At 48.4% G+C, this 22,357-nt stretch overlaps 1 protein-coding gene across 2 annotated transcripts in view; it reads right to left on the bottom strand.

Annotated features, from left to right (window-relative positions):
- LOC132206019 (butyrophilin subfamily 1 member A1-like) overlaps positions 1 to 20,838 on the bottom strand; it is a 259,182-nt gene extending 238,344 nt beyond the window's left edge. Inside the window, exon 1 of one of the 2 annotated variants that reach the window (XM_059639493.1) lies at positions 20,771 to 20,838. The gene's annotated coding sequence lies outside the window, so the exon portion shown is untranslated. The remainder of the gene's footprint in view (positions 1 to 20,770) is intronic. The other variant, XM_059639492.1, reaches the window with a different exon arrangement.
- Positions 20,839 to 22,357: the final 1,519 nt, after the last annotated feature.

Here is a 22,357-nt window from a genome sequence, read left to right as displayed (position 1 = left end):
GGGGAGAGACAGTGTGAGTGAGTGTGTGTGTATGTGTATGAGAGAGACAGAGTGTGTGTGTGTGTGTGTGTTTACGTGGGGGAGAGACAGTGTGAGTAAGTGTGTGTGTGTGTGTATGAGAGAGACAGAGTGTGTGTGTGTGTGTGTGTGTGTGTGTGTTTACGTGGGGGAGAGACAGTGTGAGTGAGTGTGTGTGTGTGTATGTGTATGAGAGAGACAGAGTGTGTGTGTGTGTGTGTGTGTGTGTGTGTGTGTGTGTGTGTGTGTTTACGTGGGGGAGAGACAGTGTGAGTGAGTGTGTGTGTGTTTACGTGGGGGAGAGACAGTGTGAGTGAGTGTGTGTGTGTGTGTATGAGAGAGACAGAGTGTGTGTGTGTGTGTGTGTTTACGTGGGGGAGAGACAGTGTGAGTGAGTGTGTGTGTGTGTGTATGAGAGAGACAGTGTGTGTGTGTGTGTGTGTGTGTTGGGGGCGGGTAGAGAGACTGTGTGTCTGAGAGAGGATCTGTGTGGGAGTGTATAGTGTGGTTGGGCCACTGTAGTGTGACATAAACCCATGATCCCCGTTTAGGTTGTTGTCATGGTGATCGAGCTTGGCTATCAGCCTCTGCTCAGTGACTCTGTGTTGTTGTGTATCCCAAAGTCCGCCTTGGAGTACGTTCGTCCGACGATCCGAGGCTGAATGTCCGTGACTACAGAAGTGTTCCCCACTGGGAGGGGATCCCTGTTTGGTGATAGTTGCACCACTGATCCGCTGTGGTTTCGCCCATGTACCATGCCTTGAGCCATCCGTACCTGCAGCGGATGATAGACAACGTTGGCCAAGCCACATGAGTAACTGCTGTGCACGTGGGTGGGTGGTATTCCCATGCGTGATGGCGGTGTCTATGTTGATGATCTGACATGTTTTACAGAGGTTACAGGGTTGTGTGGTGTTGTGGTCAATGTTGTCCTGAAGGTTGGGTAGATTGCTGCGAGCGATGGCCTGTTTAAGGTTCGGTGGTTGTTTGAAGGTGCTAAGTGGAGGGGGGGGGAATGATCTTGGTGAGGTGCTCATTGTCATTGATAATGCGTCGAAGGCTACGAAGAACATGGTGTAGATTCTCCGCTCCCAGGAAGCAATGGATGATGAAGGGTATGCTATCGGGCATATCCCATGTCTGTCTTCTGAGGAGGTCATTGCGGTTTTTCACTGTGGCACATTGGAACTCGTGATCTATGAGTTGAGCATCTTATCCTGTTCCTGTGAGGGCGTACTTCAACATCCTCAGGTGTCTGTCTCGTTCCTCCTCATCCGAACAGAAAGCCCAGCCTTCAGGACAACTTCTGTGTGCAATTCTGGTCTTGCTGCTCTTGGAAGGATGTTGTGAAACTTGAATGGATTCAGAAAAAGTTTACAAGGGGATTGCCAAGGTTGGAGGGTTTGAGCTGCACAGGCTGAATGGGCTGGGATGATTTTCCCTGGAGCATCAGAGGTTGAAGAGTGACCTTATAAAAGTTGACAAAATCATGAGCAGCTGGGATAGAGTAAATGGATTTCTCCAGGGTGGGGGTGTTTAAAACTAGAGGGCACAGGTTTAAGGCGAGAGGGGAAAGATTGAAATGGGATCTTAGGGACAATTTTTTCACGCAGTGGGTGGCTCGTTTATGGAATGAGCTGCCAGAGGAAGGTGTGGAGGCTGGTACAATTACTAAATTTAAAATGCATCTGGATGGGCAAATGGATAGGGAGTGCTCAGACAAATTATGGTCCAAATGCTGGCAAGTGGACGAGACCAATGCAGGATATCTGGGCAACATGGACAAGTCGGAGTGAAGGGTCTGCTTCCGTGCTGTACATCTCTGTGACTCTATGACTCTCTGATCAGAACTGGACACAGCCGTCCAGGAGAGGCCAAAATCCCGTACAATGTCAACATGATGTCCTATCTCCCATCGTCAAAGGTCTGAGCAATGAGGGCAAATGTGCTAAATGGGCTCTTAACTGCCCTGTGACACAGATTTCAAAGAATTTTGTATCTGAACCTCTCGTTCTCTCTGTTCTACAACACCACCCTTGGTCATACCATTAGTTGTATAAGTCCTGCCCTTTTTTGTTTTACTCAAATGCAATACCTCACATCTGTCCAAATTAAACTCCATCTGCCACTCCTCAGCCCATTGACCCAATTGGTCAAGATTTCTTTCTGATCTTAGATAACTTTCTTCACTGTCCACAATCCCACTCATCCTGATGTCATCTTCAAACTTACTCAGCACACCTCCTATATTCTCATCCAAATCATTTATATCAATGACAAGCAAAAGTGAACCCAGTACCTGTGGAACACCAATGGTCACAGTCCAAAAAACAATCCCCCAACACCACCAAACTCTGTCTCCAAAGCAAAACCAACTTTGTATCCAGTTGGCATGCTCACCCTGAATACCATGTGCTCTAACTTTACTCAGAGTCTGCCATGTGGAACCTCGTCAGAGGCTTTACTAAAGCCCAAGTAAACAACATCGACCACTCTGCATTATCTTTCAGTTGGTACTTTGTTAAAAAACTCAATCAAGTTTGTGAGACACAATTTCCCTCCCATGAAACTGTGCTGATTATCCCTAACCAATCCTTACCCTTCCACATGTATGTAAATCCTATCTTTCAGAATCACCTCCAACAAATTACCCAGCACTGAAGTCGGACTCCGAGCTCTATGATTCTCCTTGCAGCCTTTCTTAAACACACAACAATAGCCACCTTCCAGTCCTGCAGCACCTCACCCACGGTTATAGATGTTGCAAGATGATTCCGCTGGGGACCCTGCAATTTCTTCCCTAAATTCCCACAACCTCTTGGATTATACTTGATCAGGTCCCGGGATTTCTCCACCCTCCAGCACTTCCTCTTCCAACGAGGTTTCGTGTGGCGAGCTGAGATATAAAAAGGCAGCAGTCGCATTGCTGGGAGTGTATTTATGGGCCCCCCAACAGTCGAGAGGCAATAGGCGATCGGACATGTCAACAGTTCAATGATGTGCATAAAAATAATAACATAATTAAATGAGGGGATTTTAACTTTCCCAACATTAATTGGAAAGTCATATTGTAAAGGCTGTAGAGGGGACAGAATTCCTGCACAGAGTATAAACCCAACAGGCTGAAATGTCGGAGTAACAAGTCCAGAGAACCCTGAATGTCCAGGAACACTCAGGATGGATAAGAAGGAAAAGAGAGGCTTTTGCAGATACAAAGGAAGCAACTCAATGAGAATGCTGAGATATTCTACAAATATATCAAACAGAAAAGGATAACCAGGAAAAGAGTAGAGCCCATTAGGGACCAAAGGGGCAATCTGTGCAAGGAACCAGAGGATCGCAGTTGGGTTTTCATTTTGGAGAAAAAAACGGTGCATAGAATTTGGGAACGTGGACTGTGAGGTTCTTCAGCAATTTGACAAAGAGAGTGAGGAGTCAATGGAGGTTTCGGTGAGCTCAAAAGTGGACAAAATTCCAGGTCTGGCTGAGGCGAAGGATCCTGGTCATCTTCTGGGGACTGGGGTTTGAATTCTGCCCTGGTAGATGATGGGTTTTGAATTTAATGAAAATCTGCAATTAAAAGTTTAAAAATGACCATAAAGCCATTGTTGATTGTCAGAAATCCCATCTGATTCACTAATGTCCTTTAGGGAAAGAAACTGCCATCATTACCTGGTCTGGCCCACATGTGAGTCCAGACCCACAGCAATGTGATTGACTCATAAATACCCCCAGGGCAATAAACCAATGCTGGCACAGCCAGTGACATCCACTTCCTGTGAATGAATTACAAGAAAAGTTGTATCCCAGGCTGCCGTGTGAAGTGAGAGAGATAATTACAGGGGCCCTGACACACATTTTTAATTCCTCTCTGGCTACAGGGGAGATGCCAGAGGACTGGAGGACACCTGATGTGTTTCCACTTTCCAAGAAGGCTGGTCGCAATAAACCAGGGAATCACAGACCAGTGAGTCATGCATCAGTGCTTGGGAAACTATCGGAGATAATTCTGAAGGAGAGAAGTCATCTCCATTCAGACAGGCGGGATTTGACCAGGAATAGTCAGCAGAGTTTTGTCAGAGGGAGGACGTGCTGAACAAATTTGACTGAATTTTTTGAGGAGATGACCAAATGTTTGGGTGAGGGTAACGCAGTGATGCGGTTTATATGGATTTCAGCAAAGCCTTTGACAGGATCTCACATGGGAGACTGATAAAGAACGGAAAAGTGCTTTCGATTTAAGGTAATTTGGCAAAATGGATCCAAAATTGTCCAAGTGGTTGGAGACAGAGGATGGGGTGAAATGCTGTTTGTGCGACTGGAGTCCAGTGTCCAGTGACATACCACAGGGATCCGCGCTTCGTCCCATGTTGTTTGTAATTTTTATAAATAAGCTAGATGAGAATGTGAAAGAAACATTCTGTAAATTTCCAGATAACACGAAGATTGTTGGGTGGTTAATAGTGAGGAGGGAGCTTTAGGTGACAAGACCCTGTCTACAGGTTGGTGAGATCGGCACATCAGTGGTAAATAGAAATTAATCCTGAAAAGTGTGACATGATGCTCTTTAGAAGATGTGACAAAACAATGGTGGCCTGTGAATTGTATTTCAAAGGAAGCTAAGAGGAACAGAGAGATCTTGGTGTGATTGTCGACTGATTCCTGAAGATGGCAGGACAGGTTAATTGGATGGTTAAGAAGGCATATGGGCACTTGCCTTTATGAATCATGGCACAGATTATAAGAGCATGGGGATTATATTGGAGTTATACAGGGCTTCAGTTAGGCCACTACTGCAGTACAGTGTACGGTTCTGGTCACTGCACTATGGAATGAATGTGATTGCTCTGTAGGGGGTGGAGTGAAGACTCACCAGGATGGTGCCTGGATTGGAGTAGTTGAGCTATGAACAGAGATTGGATAGATGATTAGTTAAGATTAGATTCCCTACAGTGTGGAAACATAGAACATATGGGACATAGAACATAGAAAGGTACAGCACAGTATAGGCCCTTCGGCCCACAATGTTGTGCCGTGGAATAATCCTAATCCAAAAATAAAATAACCTAACCTACATTCCCCTCAATTCACTGCTGTCCACGTGCATGTCCAGCAGTTGCTTAGATGTCACTAATGACTCCGCTTCCACGACAACCACTGGTAAACTATTCCATGCGCTCACAACTCTCTGGGTGAAGAATCTCCCTCTGTACCTTCCTCCTTACACCTTAAAACTATGACCCCTCGTGGCAGTCAATCTGGCCCTGGGGAATAGTCTCTGGCTATCGACTCTATCCATGCCTCTCATTACCTTGTACACCTCGATCAGGTCACCTCTCTTCCTCCTTCTCTCCAGAGAGAAAAGTCTGAGCTCAATCAACCTCTCCTCATAAGACAAGCCCTCCGGTCCAGGTAGCATCCTGGTAAACCTCCTTTGCACCCTCTCCAAAGCCTCCACATCTTTCCTATAATAGGGTGACCAGAACTGGACACAATATTCCAAGTGTGGTCTCACCAGGGTTTTATAGAGCTGCAGCATAACATCGCGGCTCCTAAACTCGATTCCCCTGTTAATGAAAGCCAAAACACCATATGCTTTCTTAACAACCTTATCCACTTGTATGGCAACTTTGAGGGAGCTATGCACTTGAACACCAAGATCCCGCTGTTCCTCCACACTGCCGAGAATCCTGCCTTTAATCCTATATTCAGCATTTAAGTTCGACCTTCCAAAATGCATCACTTTGCATACACCTCCTCCCACCCACCCTCCTGCAAAAATTCCATTCCCTATTCCCAATTCCTCCGCCTCCGCCGCATCTGCTCCCACGATGAGGCATTCCACTCCCGCTCATCCCAGATGTCCGAGTTCTTCAAGGACCGCAACTTTCCCCCCACAGTGGTTGAGAACGCCCTTGACCGTGTCTCCCGCATTTCCCGCAACACATCCCTCCCCCGCCACAACCGCCCCCAGAGGATCCCCCTCGTTCTCACACACCACCCCACCAACCTCCGGATACAACGCATCATCCTCCGACACTTCCGCCATCTACAATCCGACCCCACCACCCAAGACATTTTTCCATCCCCACCCCTGTCTGTTTTCTGGAGAGACCACTCTCTCCGTGACTCCCTTGTTCGCTTCACACTGCCCTCCAACTCCACCACACCCGGCACCTTCCCCTGCAACCGCAGGAAATGCTACACTTGCCCCCACACCTCCTCCCTCACCCCTATCCCAGGCCCCAAGATGACTTTTCACATTAAGCAGAGGTTCACCTGCACATCTGCCAATGTGGTATACTGCATCCACTGTACCCGGTGTGGCTTCCTCTACATTGGGGAAATCAAGCGGAGGCTTGGGGACCGCTTTGCAGAACACCTCCGCTCGGTTCGCAATAAACAACTGCACCTCCCAGTCGCGAACCATTTCCGCTCCCCCTCCCATTCTTTAGATGACATGTCCATCATGGGCCTCCTGCAGTGCCACAATGATGCCACCCGAAGGTTGCAGGAACAGCAACTCATATTCCGCTTGAGAACCCTGCAGCCCAATGGTATCAATGTGGACTTCACCAGCTTCAAAATCTCCCCTTCCCCCACCGCATCCCAAAACCAGCACAGTTCGTCCCCTCCCCCCACTGCACCACACAACCAGCCCAGCTCTTCCCCTCCACCCACTGCATCCCAAAACCAGTCCAACCTGTCTCTGCCTCCCTAACCTGTTCTTCCTCTCACCCATCCCTTCCTCCCACCTCAAGCCACACCTCCATCTCCTACCTACTAACCTCATCCCACCTCCTTGACCTGTCCGTCTTCCCTGGACTGACCTATCCCCTCCCTACCTCCCCACCTATACTCTCCTCTCCACCTATCTTCTTTTCTCTCCATCTTCGGTCTGCCTCCCCCTCTCTCCCTATTTATTCCAGAACCCTCACCCCATCCCCCTCTCTGATGAAAGGTCTAGGCGTGAAACATCAGCTTTTGTGCTCCTGAGATGCTGCTGGGCCTGCTGTGTTCATCCAGCCTCACATTTCATTATCTTGGATTCTCCAGCATCTGCAGTTCCCATTATCACTTTGCATTTATCCAGGTTGAACTCCATCTGCCATTTCTCAGCCCAGCTCTGCATTCTGTCAATGTCTCGCTGAAGCCTGCAATAGCCCTCGATACCATCCACGGCACCTCCAACCTTTGTGTCATCAGCAAACATACTAACCCACCCCTCAACCTCCTTATCCAAGTCATTTATAAAAACTACAAGAGCAGAGGCCCAAGAACAGAGCCCTGCGGGACACCACTCAGCACTGACCTCCAGGCAGAAAACTTACCATCTACAACCACACTCTGCCTCCTGTCAGCCGACCAATTCTGAATCCAGACAGTCAAATCAGCTGTATCCCATAACTCCTGACTTTATGAATGAGCCTGCCGTGGGGAACCTTATCAAATGCCTTGCTGAAGTCCATGTACACCACATCCACTGCTCGACCTTCATCAACCTGTCTCGTGACTTCCTCAAAGAACTCAATAAGATTTGTAAGGCATGACCTGCCCCTCACAAAGCCATGCTGACTCCCTTTAATCACGCTATGCTTTTCCAAATAGCCATAAATCCTATCCCTCAGAATTCTTTCCAAAACCTTGCTGACCACAGACGTAAGACTGACTGGTCTGTAATTTCCAGGGATTTCCCTATTCCCTTTCTTGAAAAGAGGAACAACATTTGCCTCCCTCCAATCTTCCGGTACGACTCCCCTGGAGAGTGAGGAAGCAAAGATCTTCGCCAACGGCTTAGCAACCTCCTTTCTCGCTTCCCGGAGGAACCTAGGATAAATCTGATCTGGCCCTGGGGACTTATCAATCTTAATGTTTGCCAAAATTTCCAGCACATCAACTTCCTCAATCTCGATCTGTTCAAGCCTGTTTTCCTGCTCCTCAAAGTTCTCATTCACAACAAGGTCCCTTTTCTGAGTGAAAACCGAAGCAAAAAACTCATTTCGGGCTTCCCCTATCTGCTCAGACTCCACACACAAGTTTCCCACGCTAACCCTGATCGGCCCTACCTTCTCCCTGATCATTCTCTTATTCCTCACGTATGAGTAAAATGCCTTCGGGTTCTCCCTAATCCTTCCTGCCAAGCCTTTTTTGAGCCCCCTCCTGGCCCTCCTCAGTCCACTTTTGAGCTCCTTCCGAGCAAGCCTGTAATCGACTAAAGCTGTGCTAGACCCTTGTTTCCTCCACCTTACGTACGCTGCCTTTTTCTTTTTGACAAGAAGCACCTCTGTACCCGTCATCCAAGGCTCCTTAATCTTACCCCTTCTTACCTGTCTCAGAGGAACAAATTTATGCATCACTCGCAACAACTGCTCCTTAAACAGCCTCCACATGTCTGCTGTGCCCTTTCTGTGGAACAATTGCTCCCAATCTCTACTTCCCAACTCCTGTCTGATAGCGTCATAGTTTCCTTTTCCCCAGTTAAATATCTTCCCCTGGTAACTGCTCCTTTCCCTTTCCATGGCTATGGTAAATGTGAGGCTGTTGTGGTCACTGTCGCCAAAGTGTTCTCCCACCACGAGATATGACACCTGTCCTGGCTCATAGCTGAGCACCAAATCCAAAATGGCCTCCCCCCCTCGTCGGCCTGTCCACATACTGAGTAAGGAAGCCCTCCTGAACACACCCGACAAAAACAGCTCCATCCAAACCATCTGCACTAAGGAGGTTCCAATCGATATTGGGAAAGTTGAAGTCACCCATAACAATAACCCTGCTACGTTTGCACTTTTCAACAATCTGCCGGCCTATGAGTTCTTCGATCTCCCTACTGCTATTTGGGGGTCTGTAGAAAACCCCCAGTGGGGTGACTGCTCCCTTGCTGTTCCTAACTTCCACCCATACTGACTCAGTCGACAAACCTTCCTCGGCAACCTCAGCCCATACCACCTCAGTAGACGAGTCCTCATCAAAGGTTCTTTCAGCCGCCGTTATACTGTCCTTGACTAACAAAGCCACACCTCCCCCTCTTTCACCACCTTCCCTGACCTTAATGAAAGATCTCAACCCTGGAACCTGCAATGTCCATTCCTGACCTTGCTCTATCCATGTCTCCGAAACGGCTGCAACATCGAAGTCCCAGGTACTAACCCATGCTGCAAGCTCACCTACCTTATTCTGGATACTCCTGGCGTTAAAGTAGAACCCCTTCAATCCAGCTTGCTGTCTACCAGCACTCTCCTGTTACAGTGAGGTCCTGTCCATGTCCTCCCTACGCTCATCCTCCTGTGTACTAGGACTACACCTCAGTTTCCCATCCCCCTTCCGAGCTAATTTAAATCCACCGGAACAGCACTAGCAAGTTTCCCACCCAGGATATTAGTGCCCCTCTGGTTCAAGTGGAGACTGTCCTGTTTGTAGATGTCCCACCTTCCCCGGAATGAGCCCCAACTGTCCATGTCCCTGAAGCCCTCCCTCCTGCACCATCCCCGCAGCCACGTGTTCAGCTGAAATCTCTCCCTGTTCTTCGCTTCGCAATCACGTTACACGGGTAACAAACCAGAGATAACCACTCTGTTTGTTCTAGCTCTCAGCTTCCACCCTAGCTCCCTGAAATCCTACCTGACATCCCTATCCCTCTTTCTACATCTGTCGTTGGTGCCTATGTGGACCATGACTTGGGGCTCGTCACCCTCTCCCTTCAGGACCCCAAAGACAAGATCCAAGACATCACGGGCCCTGGCACCTGGGAGGCAACACACCAACCGTGAGTCTCTTTCGTTCCCGGCAAACCTTCTGTAAGTCCGTCTAACTATTGAGACCCCAATGACAATCACTCTCTTCCTATCCCCCCTTCCCTTCTGTGCAAGAGGGACAGACTCTGTGCCAGAGACCTGCACCCTACTGCATGCCCCTGGTAAGACGTTCCCCCCAACAGTATCCAAAACGGGAATCTTGTTTTTCAGGGGAACGACCACAGGGGATCCCTGCACTGACTGCTTCTTCCCCCTTCTAACAGTTACCCAGCTTTCTTCACGCTTAGGAGTAACTACTTCCCTCTAACTCTTGCCTATCACTGACTCTGCCTCCCGAATGATCCGAAGTTCATCCAGCTCCCGCTCCAGTCCCTAACGCCGTCTTGGAGGAGCAAGAGTTGGGTGCACTTCCTGCAGACGCATTTGGATGGGACACTAATGGCGTCCCTCACCTCATACATCATGCAGGAGGAACAGTCCTCTACCTGCACTGCCATCCCTGCTAATCCCCCAAACAGAAAGTAAAAAAAAGAGAAGCTTACCTTGAAACAGGCCCTTCGGCCCAACAAGTCCATACCGCCCCTTGGAGAATCCCACCCAGACCCATCCCCCTACAACCCACACACCGCTGAACACTACGGGCAATTTAGCATGGCCAATCCACCGAGCCTGCACATCTTTGGACTGTGGGAGGAAACCGGAGCACCTGGAGGAAACCCACATAGACACGGGGAGAATGTGCAAACTCCACACAGACAGTCACCCGAGGCTGGAATTGAACCCGGGTCCCTGGCGCTGTGAGGCTGCAGTGCTAACCACTGAGACACCGTGTGGCCCTAAGGCTCAGGTTGTTTCCTTTGGAGAAGAGAAGGCTGAGGTGGGAGGGGGGCCTGATTGAGGAGGGTAAGATTATGAGGGGCATGGACAGGGTAGATGGGAAATGACTGTTGCCCTTAGTTGAAGGGTCAATATTGAAGGGACATAATTTTAAGAAGAAGAGCAGGAGGTTTAGGGGGAATCTGAGGAAAATATGTTTCACCCACAGGATGTGAGAATCTGGAATGAGCTGCCTGAGAGGATTGGCAGAACCTTTAAAAATACATGGATGAGCACTTCCAATGTCTAACATTCCCGGCTTTGGGCCCAGTGCTGCAAATTGAGATCAGTGTAGTTCGGTGATTTATTTTATTGAAGCAGCCTCAATGGGATGAAGGGCTTATTGATTATTCTTGGCTCTAATAGTGTAGCAGAAACAAAACCAGAATACATAGAAATGGTGGAAAGTCAATGTTCAGAGCTCTTCATCTGAGAGCATGCAGCATTTTAAACAAGATAGATGAACTGACTGTGTCAATGGAAATCAATGAATATGAGCTTGTGAGCATAATGTGGCAAAATTTCAAATTTAGTTTGAGGGCCAGCAGCTCCGTTCTCAACCCAGTGTCCTCAACTTAAGTAAGGCCAGTAAAAATCACAGAACCCTACAGTGCACAAGAGGCCATTCCACCCATCGAGTCTGCACTGACCCAAACACAACCCACTACCCTATTCTCCTAACTCTGCACATCTCATGGCTGATACACCTCGCCTGCAGATCCCTGGACATGATAGTCAATTTAATATAGCCAATCCACTCAACATGCACATCTTTGGACTGTGGTCCTTCCTGATTACCTGCTGTATCTGTACGCTAGCTTTCCGTGTTTCGTGCACAAGTCCCTTTTGTGTTGCAGCTTTCTGCAGTTTTTCGTCCGTTGAAACAATACTCTGTTCTCTTGTTATCCCTTCCAAAATGAACAACGTCACATTTTCCCACATTATACTGCATTTGCCAGCTCTTTGCTCATTTGCTTAACTTACCAACATCTCTCTATAAACTGTTTATATCCCTCTCACAAATTGCCTTTCCATCTTTCTTCGTGTCATTTGCACACTTGGCTACAGTAAACTTGCTTCCTGCCTCCAAGTCGTTGATATCGATCATACACTGCTGTGATCCCAGCACTGAACCTTGTGGAATGCCACTGGTCACAGGTCACCAACCTGAAAAAGGGTCCCTTATCCCCACTGACTGCTTCCTGCTCATCGGCCAATTCTCTACTCATGCCGATATACTACCTCCAGTTGCCACAGTCTTACCAGACCATCCGGCTGCTTTCTCATGAGACAGAGCTACTGGTGGTGATTTAAGCTGCAGGCACCCACACCTCAGGCAAGGGGAAGGGTTGAGAAGGAGAGTCCTTCAGGGTAACCTCAGCCAGGGCAGGGATTGCACCCGCAATGTTAGCATCACACTGTTTTACAAACCAAACGTCTAGTGAACTGAGCGAAACCGAACTTAACCGCATGGTACCTTGTACAACAACTTCTGGAAGTCCAAATATAACACATTAATGGTTTCCCCTGTATCCACGCTGGTTAAGACTTCCTTGAAAATCTCTCATGAATTAGGCAGACACAATTTCCATTTCATGAAGCCACACTGACTCTGTTTGATTAGATTATGATTTTCCAACGCTGCTGCGATTACTTCCTCAATCATTGATTCCATCATGTTTCCAACAATTGATGTCAGGCTAATCAGGTACATTTACCCTTTTTCACCTCCCTCCTTCATTTGAATGTGTTTTGCTTTTTCACTGGAATGAAGCCAGCACGTGGAGCATTACATCCCGAGGAAAAGGTTGCATGAATGTGATTTGCAATATCTTGACTTCAGTAGGTTGAAGATTGAGATATTTAGAATGATCAGGATTTCATAAACACGAACACGGGGAAATCAGCATCCAGAAATAGACATGATCTAACAATAATATCGAGTTGCCATTTAGGTCTGATCTCTGGATTGATGCCACCATTTTATTTCCCATTTGTTGAGTTAAATCAATTTATATTTCCCTGTGGGTCCATGGCTCAAAGATTGGTGGGAGTGGAATGGGATCCAGTTCATGGGCACTGGGACCAGTACTGGGACAGGAGGGAGTGGTTCTGATAGAATAGGCTTCACTGAACCGTGCTGGAAACAAAGTCTCAGTGAATCGAATAACAAGGGCTGTAGAGAAAGCTTTACCTTCATTCGACAGAGGAAGGGTTTGGGAGAGGTGAAATGCAGGTTTCCAAAGCAAGAGGGAATGGCAGCATTATGGGCCTCCTATTTGGATAACAACACCCTGAGTCGGGCAGGAAGGGGCAGAATAGACAGACACAGAATAACAGCAGTAAACAGGGCCATTGGGAGAAAAAAGGGCAAAATTAATTCCTCTGGAACGCACGTAGTATTCAGAACAATTCAATGAACATCACAAATACCGGATAAAAGCGACGATTTTATAGTCATTATGGAGACAACGGTTACAAGGAGATCAAAGCTGGGAACTAAATATTCAAGTGTATGTGAGTTTTCAAAAGGGTAAGCAGGAAGAAAAAGGTGGTGAGATAATAATGTTCTTCCAGGATAGGATAAGCACAATAGCAAGAAATGACCTTGGATCAGAAGATGTAGAATCCATACAAGCACGAAATAAACACAGGATGAAAACTCTAACGGGGTAATCTGTAGCTCTCAGAGAAGTAGCTGCACGGTAGGGCAGAGAACATTAGGAGATACGGAGCACATGTAACAAAGTACATTAATCATGGATGACTTTAATCATCATTTGAATGTGATGTGAGATTGGCAGAGATTGGCATGAAAAAGGATTCAGGGCAGTTTCCTCAAGCGATAATGGGAACTGCAGATGCTGTAGAATTCCAAGATAATAAAATGTGAGGCTGGATGAACACAGCAGGCCAAGCAGCATCTCAGGAGCACAAAAGCTGATGTTTCGGGCCTCGACTCTTCATCAGAGAGGGGGATGGGGAGAGGGAACTGGAATAAATAGGGAGAGAGGGGGGGAGGCCGACTGAAGATGGAGAGAAGATAGGTAGAGATGAGAATATAGGTGAAGGGATAGGTAAGTTCAGGGAAGACGGACAATATGTTCTGGATCCAACCAGGCATCAGGGTTTATTTTTAAGATCTGGTGACATGTAAAGAGGCAGGTTGAATAAACGATGGCAGAGTAAAATATCTCCAAGCAAACAGTGACCATAATATCATAAAATGTAGCATTCTGTTTGACAAGGAGCAAGTTGCATTGGAATCAGAAGTATTAAGCTTAAATAAGTATGATTATGAAAGAATGAAGGCAGAGTTCACGAGGCTGGTGTGGGAAAGGAGTTTAGCAGCAAAGACAATTGAGGAAAAGTGGTAGGCAGTTGAAGAGAATAGTTCATGAGTGCAGCAAAGACATGTCTCAATTAGAAATTGCCTGATCATTGACTTCAGGAAGAAAAGAGAACATGCCCCAATCTGCAGCAACGGAGCTGAGGTTGAGAGGGCGGAAAGCATCAAGTTCCGAGGAGTGGCTCAGTGGTTAGCACTGCTGCCCCACAGTGCCAGGGACCCGGGTTCAACTCCACCCTGGGACAACTGTCTGTGTAGAGTTTGCACATTCTCCCTGTGTCTGCGTGGGTTTCCTCCAGGTGCTGCGGTTCCCTCCCACAGCCCAAATTGTGCAGGCTCGGTGGATCAGCCATGTTAAATTGTCCTTCGTGCTCAGGGATGTGTAGATTATGTGGGTTATAGGGGAACGGCTCTGGGTGGATGCTCTGAGGGTCGGTGTGGACTTGTTGGGCCATAGGACTTGTTTCCACACTCTCGGCATTCTATCAACCGATGACCTGTGCAGGTCTCCCCATATAGATGCCACGGACAAAAATGCACAACAACCCTCTTCTTCCTCAGGCGGGTCAGGAAATTTGGGATGTCCATAAGGTCGTCCACCAACTTCTACAGATGCACCATTGAAAGCATATTGTCTACCTGTACTGCTCGGACACAAAACTTTTCACTGTACTTCGGTGCATGTGAAAATAAACCAATCAATCAATCAGAAAGGATTCTCGGAAAAGAGAAATTAAACATCAATTCAAAGAAAAACATACAATGCAGCAAACATCAGGCCAGATAATTGGAAAATTTTTAAACTTCAACTAAAAATGGTTGATACAAAATAAAGACGGAGAAAAATAAACTTTCCGGGTGAAATTGAAAGTTATACCATGATGGACAGCAAAAGCTTCTCTAAATATATAAAAGAGAGGGGAGTGGCCAAGGCAAACATCGGGCCCTGAGAGAATGAGGATGGGGACAAAAAATTGAGAACGAGGAAAAAGCAGGCAAGCTGAAGAAAAACTTAGCATCAGTCCTCAGACAGGAAGACATCATTAGCATCCAAAGTGACTAAATATACAAGGGGTAAAGGAAGAAAGGAATAAATACAGTAACGATCATGAGAGGAAACTCATGGCACTAGAAGCTGATAAGTACCATGGATGTGACAGGATGCATCTTAGAATATTAAAAGAATACGTCACAACGACAGGGGATGCACATCTTCCAGGAATTCTTTGATTCTGAAGAAGTACAGAGAGGCAGAAAACTGTCAAAGAATGTTCTTGTTCAAAAAAGGCAGAAAGCTAAAAAACACATTATAGATCAATTAACTGAACATTTGCTTTTGGGATACTGGCACAATCTGTTAGAAAGGACGTAGTATCAGAGTATTTAGAAATACACAGTGTGACCAATCAGAATCAGCATGGCTTCATCAAGCTGGAATCATGCCTGTGAAATGTACAGGAATTCTTTGCACAGGTAACAGGCAGGATAGATAAAGGGGGGGGGGGTAATATGTAATATATTTGGATTTCCAGGAGGCATTTGATGAGGTAATATACAAAAAGCTGTTTAACAAGCTAAGAGTCCATGTTGGAGGCCGTACATGAGCATGAACAGAGGATGTTGGGTCCATTGTTCCCCCCTTTATCAATAGGTTTGTACATCATATCCCAGTGAACACAGTGCATCTGTGTCCTCCCAGTCAAAAGGACAGCAGCCTGGGTGATGGCGGTGATGTGGGAGTGAGGAGCGGCCCGGAGCTGCTGTCAGGGCACAACACTGAGACCACACCACACATAATGACCAGCTTCTTACCCACAAACAAGAGGGAGTGTTCCTTTCACACACTCTGTTTCACTTTGTCCAGAGCGACTCATTCCCAGTTTTAGCACACACCCTGGTCTCTCGGAATAAAATTCCCTGCACATTTAAGCAATCTGCCCTGACAGTGAAAGGAACAAGGATCTCTCAGGCAGTTTCCAAAGAACATGGCCCTCGTTCTTACTCTGATTCATGTTGGTTCCTGAGGCCAGTTTGAACTGGTCAGAGATATTAACCCAGTCTTCACACTGACATCTCCAACATTGTGTCTGGGTCGATGATCTAGGGCCAATCTCCTGCCTTTTCCCCATATCCCTGCACACCATTACCATCCTAAACACCATCCCATACTCTCCCCAATTCCCCAACTGAACCTGCCTCCACCACATTTCCAGGCAGCACACTACTCGCTGTGTTAAAGATAATGGGAACTGCAGATGCTGGAGATTCCAAGATAATAAAATGTAAGGCTGGATGAACACAGCAGGCCAAGCAGCATCTCAGGAGCACAAAAGCTGACGTTTCGGGCCTAGACCCTTCATCAGAGAGGGGGATGGGGGGAGGGAACTGGAATAAATAGGGAGAGAGGGGGAGGCGGACCGAAGATGGAGAGTAAAGAAGATAGGTGGAGAAGGTGTGGGTGGGGAGGTAGGGAGGGGATAGGTCAGTCCAGGGAAGACGGACAGGTCAAGGAGGTGGGATGAGGTTAGTAGGTAGCTGGGGGTGCGGCTTCGGGTGGGAGGAAGGGATGGGTGAGAGGAAGAACCGGTTAGGGAGGCAGAGACAGGTTGGACTGGTTTTGGGATGCAGTGGGTGGGGGGGAAGAGCTGGGCTGGTTGTGTGGTGCAGTGGGGGGAGGGGATGAACTGGGCTGGTTTAGGGATGCAGTGGGGGAAGGGGAGATTTTGAAACTGGTGAAGTCCACATTAATTAATTAATTACATTACTCTGATTCATGTTGGTTACTGAGGCCAGTTTGAACTGGTCAGAGATATTAACCCAGTCTTCACACTGACATCTCCAACATTGTGTCTGGGTCGATGATCTAGGGCCAATCTCCTGCCTTTTCCCCATATCCCTGAAAACCATTACCATCCTAAACACAATCCCATACTCTCCCAAATTCCCCAACTGAACATGCCTCCAACACATTAATCAGGCGGTTAATGTCTCTACGGCAGTTGGAGATGAAGAGGTCGATGAAGGGTATGAGGCCTGGGGGTAGTGTCCAGGAGGAGGACTTGTGTTGGAAGCGGGTGAAGGGGTCAGTGGAAGGAGGGTTGGGTTCCCGGTTGAAGAAGTAGGCATGCAGGCGAAGACGGCGGAAAAACTGCTCTGTGTCCGACCGTGACTGGTATTCGTTGATGTGTGGTTGTAGGGGGACAAAGGTGAGCCCCTTGCTCAGGACTGACCGTTCGTCCTCAGTCAGTGGGAGGTCTGGGGGGATGGTGAAGATGCGGCAGGGCTCAGTGTGGCTGTCTCCTCTGGGGTTGCAGGCTGTGGAGGTTGTGGGCGGAGCGATGATGTCGTCGGCCTTGGGCGGGGTTCCGTCGGCGTCGACCGTGGGCGGGGTTCCGTCGGCGTCGACCGTGGGCGGGGTTCCGTCGGCGTCGACCGTGGGCGGGGTTGCGTCGGCGGTGGGAGGATCGGGGTGGGCGGCAGCAGCTGAGGTGAGGGTGGTGTGTGGGCTGTAGAACCTGGACGTGGAGGTGGTGACTGCAGCAGCGGTTCCGGAAGTTCTGTGGCCGGCGGAGGCCGATGTGACGTCATCGGTGGGGTCTCCGGCCGTGTCCTCATGGTCAATGGCGGCGGGTGCATGGTGGGGGAGGGGCAGGGACAGAGTCGGGATTTGGGAGGCGCAGGAATCCTCTTGTGGGTGGCAGGGACCCTCTCCACCCCTCTCACCCACTCCAACCTCTCCCCCGCAGAACGGGCAGCCCTCCGCTCCCTCCGCTCCAACCCCAACCTCACCATCAAACCCGCAGACAAGGGTGGCGCAGTGGTAGTATGGCGCACTGACCTCTACATCGCCGAGGCCAGACGCTAACTCTCCGACACCACCTCCTACCGCCTCCTCGATCATGACCCCACACCCGAGCACCAAACCATCATCTCCAACACCATTCATGACCTCATCACCTCAGGGGACCTCCCACCCACAGCCTCCAACCTCATTGTTCCCCAACCCCGCACGGCCCGTTTCTATCTCCTTCCCAAAATCCACAAACCTGCCTGCCCTGGTCGACCCATCGTCTCAGCCTGCTCCTGCCCCACCGAACTCATCTCCACCTATCTGGACTCCATTTTCTCCCCTTTGGTCCAGGAACTCCCCACCTATGTCCGTGACACCACCCACGCCCTCCACCTCCTCCAGGACTTCCAATTCCCTGGCCCCCAACACCTCATATTCACCATGGACGTCCAGTCCCTGTACACCTGCATTCCGCATGGAGATGGCCTCAAGGCCCTCCGCTTCTTCCTGTCCCGCAGGCCCGACCAGGCCCCCTCCACCGATACTCTCATCCGCCTAGCGGAACTCGTCCTCACACTCAACAACTTCTCTTTTGACTCCTCCCACTTCCTACAGACTAAGGGGGTGGCCATGGGCACCCGCATGGGCCCCAGCTATGCCTGCCTCTTTGTAGGTTACGTGGAACAGTCCATCTTCCGCACCTACACAGGCACCAAACCCCACCTCTTCCTCCGGTACATTGATGACTGTATCGGCGCCGCCTCTTGCTCCCCAGAGGAGCTCGAACAGTTCATCCACTTCACCAACACCTTCCACCCCAACCTTCAGTTCACCTGGGCCATCTCCAGCACATCCCTCACCTTCCTGGACCTCTCAGTCTCCATCTCAGGCAACCAGCTTGTAACTGATGTCCATTTCAAGCCCACCGACTCCCACAGCTACCTAGAATACACCTCCTCCCACCCACCCTCCTGCAAAAATTCCATCCCCTATTCCCAATTCCTCCGCCTCCGCCGCATCTGCTCCCACGATAAGACATTCCACTCCCGCACATCCCAGATGTCCAAGTTCTTTAAGGACCGCAACTTCCCCCCCACGGTGATTGAGAACGCCCTTGACCGCGTCTCCCGCATTTCCCGCGACACATCCCTCACACCCCGCCCCCGCCACAACCGCCCCAAGAGGATCCCCCTCGTTCTCACACACCACCCTACCAACCTCCGGATACAACGCATTATCCTCCGACACTTCCGCCATTTACAATCCGACCCCACCACCCAAGACATTTTTCCATCCCCACCCCTGTCTGCTTTCCGGAGAGACCACTCTCTCCGTGACTCCCTTGTTCGCTCCACACTGCCCTCCAACCCCACCACACCCGGCACCTTCCCCTGCAACCGCAGGAAATGCTACACTTGTCCCCACACCTCCTCCCTCACCCCCATCCCAGGCCCCAAGATGACATTCCACATTAAGCAGAGGTTCACCTGCACATCTGCCAATGTGGTATACTGCATCCACTGTACCCGGTGCGGCTTTCTCTACATTGGGGAAACCAAGCGGAGGCTTGGGGACCGCTTTGCAGAACACCTCCGCTCAGTTCGCAACAAACAACTGCACCTCCCAGTCGCAAACCATTTCCACTCCCCCTCCCATTCTCTTGATGACATGTCCATCATGGGCCTCCTGCACTGCCACAATGATGCCACCCGAAGGTTGCAGGAACAGCAACTCATATTCCGCCTGGGAACCCTGCAGCCCAATGGTATCAATGTGGACTTCACCAGTTTCAAAATCTCCCCTTCCCCTACTGCATCCCTAAACCAGCTCAGTTCGTCTCCTCCCCCCACTGCACCACACAACCAGCCCAGCTCTTCCCCCCCACCCACTGCATCCCAAAACCAGTCCAACCTGTCTCTGCCTCCCTAACCGGTTCTTCCTCTCACCCATCCCTTCCTCCCACCCGAAGCCGCACCCCCAGCTACCTACTAACCTCATCCCACCTCCTTGACCTGTCCGTCTTCCCTGGACTGACCTATCCCCTCCCTACCTACACTCTCTCCACCTATCTTCTTTTCTCTCCATCTTCGGTCCGCCTCCCCCTCTCTCCCTATTTATTCCAGTTCCCTCTCCCCATCCCCCTCTCTGATGAAGGGTCTAGGCCCGAAACGTCAGCTTTTGTGCTCCTGAGATGCTGCTTGGCCTGCTGTGTTCATCCAGCCTCACATTTTATTAACTCGCTGTGTTAAAGTGTTTTTCCTCACAGTATCCTCGCTTCCCTTGTCCATCTCTCTAAAATGTACAAATTAAATATTTACACAGGGGAAGGGAAAGTTAGTGCATCAATACTCTTTAAAGACCCGACTTAAACAAAGCAGCAAACTGCAATCAACGTGGATGGAGGAATGGCTGAACATTAACTTTCTGCTTTAAAGGTCTGTTCCCGGGGATGAAAACACACAATTACCTCCAGGATTGTATCAGTGATAATGGGAACTGCAGATGCTGGAGAATCCAAGATAATAAAATGTGAGGCTGGATGAACACAGCAGGCCCAGCAGCTTTTGTGCTCCTGAGATGCTGCTGGGCCTGCTGTGTTCATCCAGCCTCACGCTTTATTACCTCCAGGATTGAATTATTTGCCTTTAAACAGAAACCCCAGTGGGTCATGTTCCATCTCATGGCCCTCACTCTGTTCCTCCTTTTCACTTCCGTCTCCCTTTCCAGTCGCTGTGTCTGACCCTGAGAAGTGAATGTTACACATTGCCTCTCCCTCCTGTTCCCTTATACTGACAGGAACCAGCTCCAGGCTCTGTGCAGCTGATCAGAGACATTGGAGAAAGGTTTCACCTTTTCACTGCACAATCCCCAGCGGCTCCCCGTTCAACTCCTTGCATTTGATTGGGATCTTTCAGCGGGACTAAAATCCACCCGATCCCACTGGGAATGAACTCTTCCTGAAATTAAAGAGGGTTTCAGACTCACCTCTTACTTTCCCACAATCTGATCGAACATTTTCCGCCTTTTCTCGGACAAATGTGTTAAAAATAGAGACGTTCGCAACAACAGCCCCTCCCTGAAAACATTTACTTCCGTTTTCACTGAACTCAAGTGCAATTCATTGCTCCCTCCTTCGAACAAATGTGTCACTGCGTGGAAGTTTCACTTTAAGATATAATTCACCGAAAATTATTCATGTTAATAAAGTTAATGCATCACCTCCGGGCATGTATTTAATGGCTAAAGTGAAGTTTGTGTGAATACATCTCACTGTGGGACCAGAATGATTTTCCAGGCGACGCTTTGAATTCCAGCCTTTGCGCGGGGACCTGTATTGGATCTGAATTAAAAATAATGTTTCACTCTTGATTTTAACACACCAATACTTACATTTCCTTACCGAGTTGGGTGTGTAGTGTTTGTCTCTCCTTAGGAAGGGCACAGAGAAACTGAGATGAGTGAGAGGGTCCATGGGGTGAGAGATCATTGACCACACTCAGCAAGAGAACTTAACAGATTTGTCAGAGAGAAAAGCTGTGAGCTTTTTTCTTTCTTGAAACATTTTTCTTTTAATGGAGAAATTAAAAATTCTGATTTGGTAAGTAACAAATAAAACAGAAAGAGTATGACCCAGAGCATCTGCAGTAAGGCACAGGATCACAGAATGGTTAGAGTGCAGGACCTTATCACACATGTGCAGCTCTCCATGGGAGAAGTTTATTGTGTGACACTTCCCCATCCCAATCATCACCCACAGATCCTTCAAATGTCCCTGCCTCCACCCCACTGTCAGGCACTGATGTTCAGAACATCACGTTCCCAATGCCATTTTCCCTTCAACCTGTTCTCAATCTTCCTATTGATCCTTCCACCAAGTGGGACAGTTTCTTCCTATCTAACCTTCCCCCACACCCTCACGATACAAGAGCAGATCTTTCCAGACTCTGACTTTGTTTTTCAGTCTGTGCTGGGAAGTCATGTGAGAGAGAAGCATGTATTAAGTTTCAAAGTGCTGACACTTTGTCTTTTGACATTTGTCTTTTGACAAATTAACATGTGAAGCAGCATTCCTGACAAAAGGAGTTCAATGGGATTAAATTCAATGAGAATAGTGTTAGAAATCACACAACACCAGGCGATAACCCAAAAGGTTTATTTGAAAACAGAAGCTTTCAAGCCTCGCTTCTGCAGGTGTTAGTGAGAGAGGAGGAATCAGATACAGAATTTATAGTAAAAGATCAAGGAGCCACAGCACTGATGAGGATGTATAAGACAAACCCGAGATGCAGTTAAATCGTTAATCAGTGAGAAGGTTTTAACTGATTAATATATCTATGTAAATCCCCGAATTCCCTTCAAATCACTGCCCTGAGAAAACTAAAAGTTTTATCAGTGTAAACAAGAGGTGACATTTCATGTCGGACAATGCACACAAGGTGCGAGGCCTTGTTTCGAATCTGTTTGTGTTTCGGTTTGGAGTCAGCCTGGTTTTATTTCTAAAGTAGGAATTTATAAAATGCCACACTGACTGACTCTCTATAAATTGTGAGCTTTTTGAATGAACTATAATAT

This window comes from Stegostoma tigrinum, chromosome 34 (genome assembly GCF_030684315.1).
Source record: "Stegostoma tigrinum isolate sSteTig4 chromosome 34, sSteTig4.hap1, whole genome shotgun sequence".
Lineage (NCBI taxonomy): Eukaryota > Metazoa > Chordata > Chondrichthyes > Orectolobiformes > Stegostomatidae > Stegostoma > Stegostoma tigrinum.
This window is presented reverse-complemented; position numbering and strand designations above follow the sequence as displayed.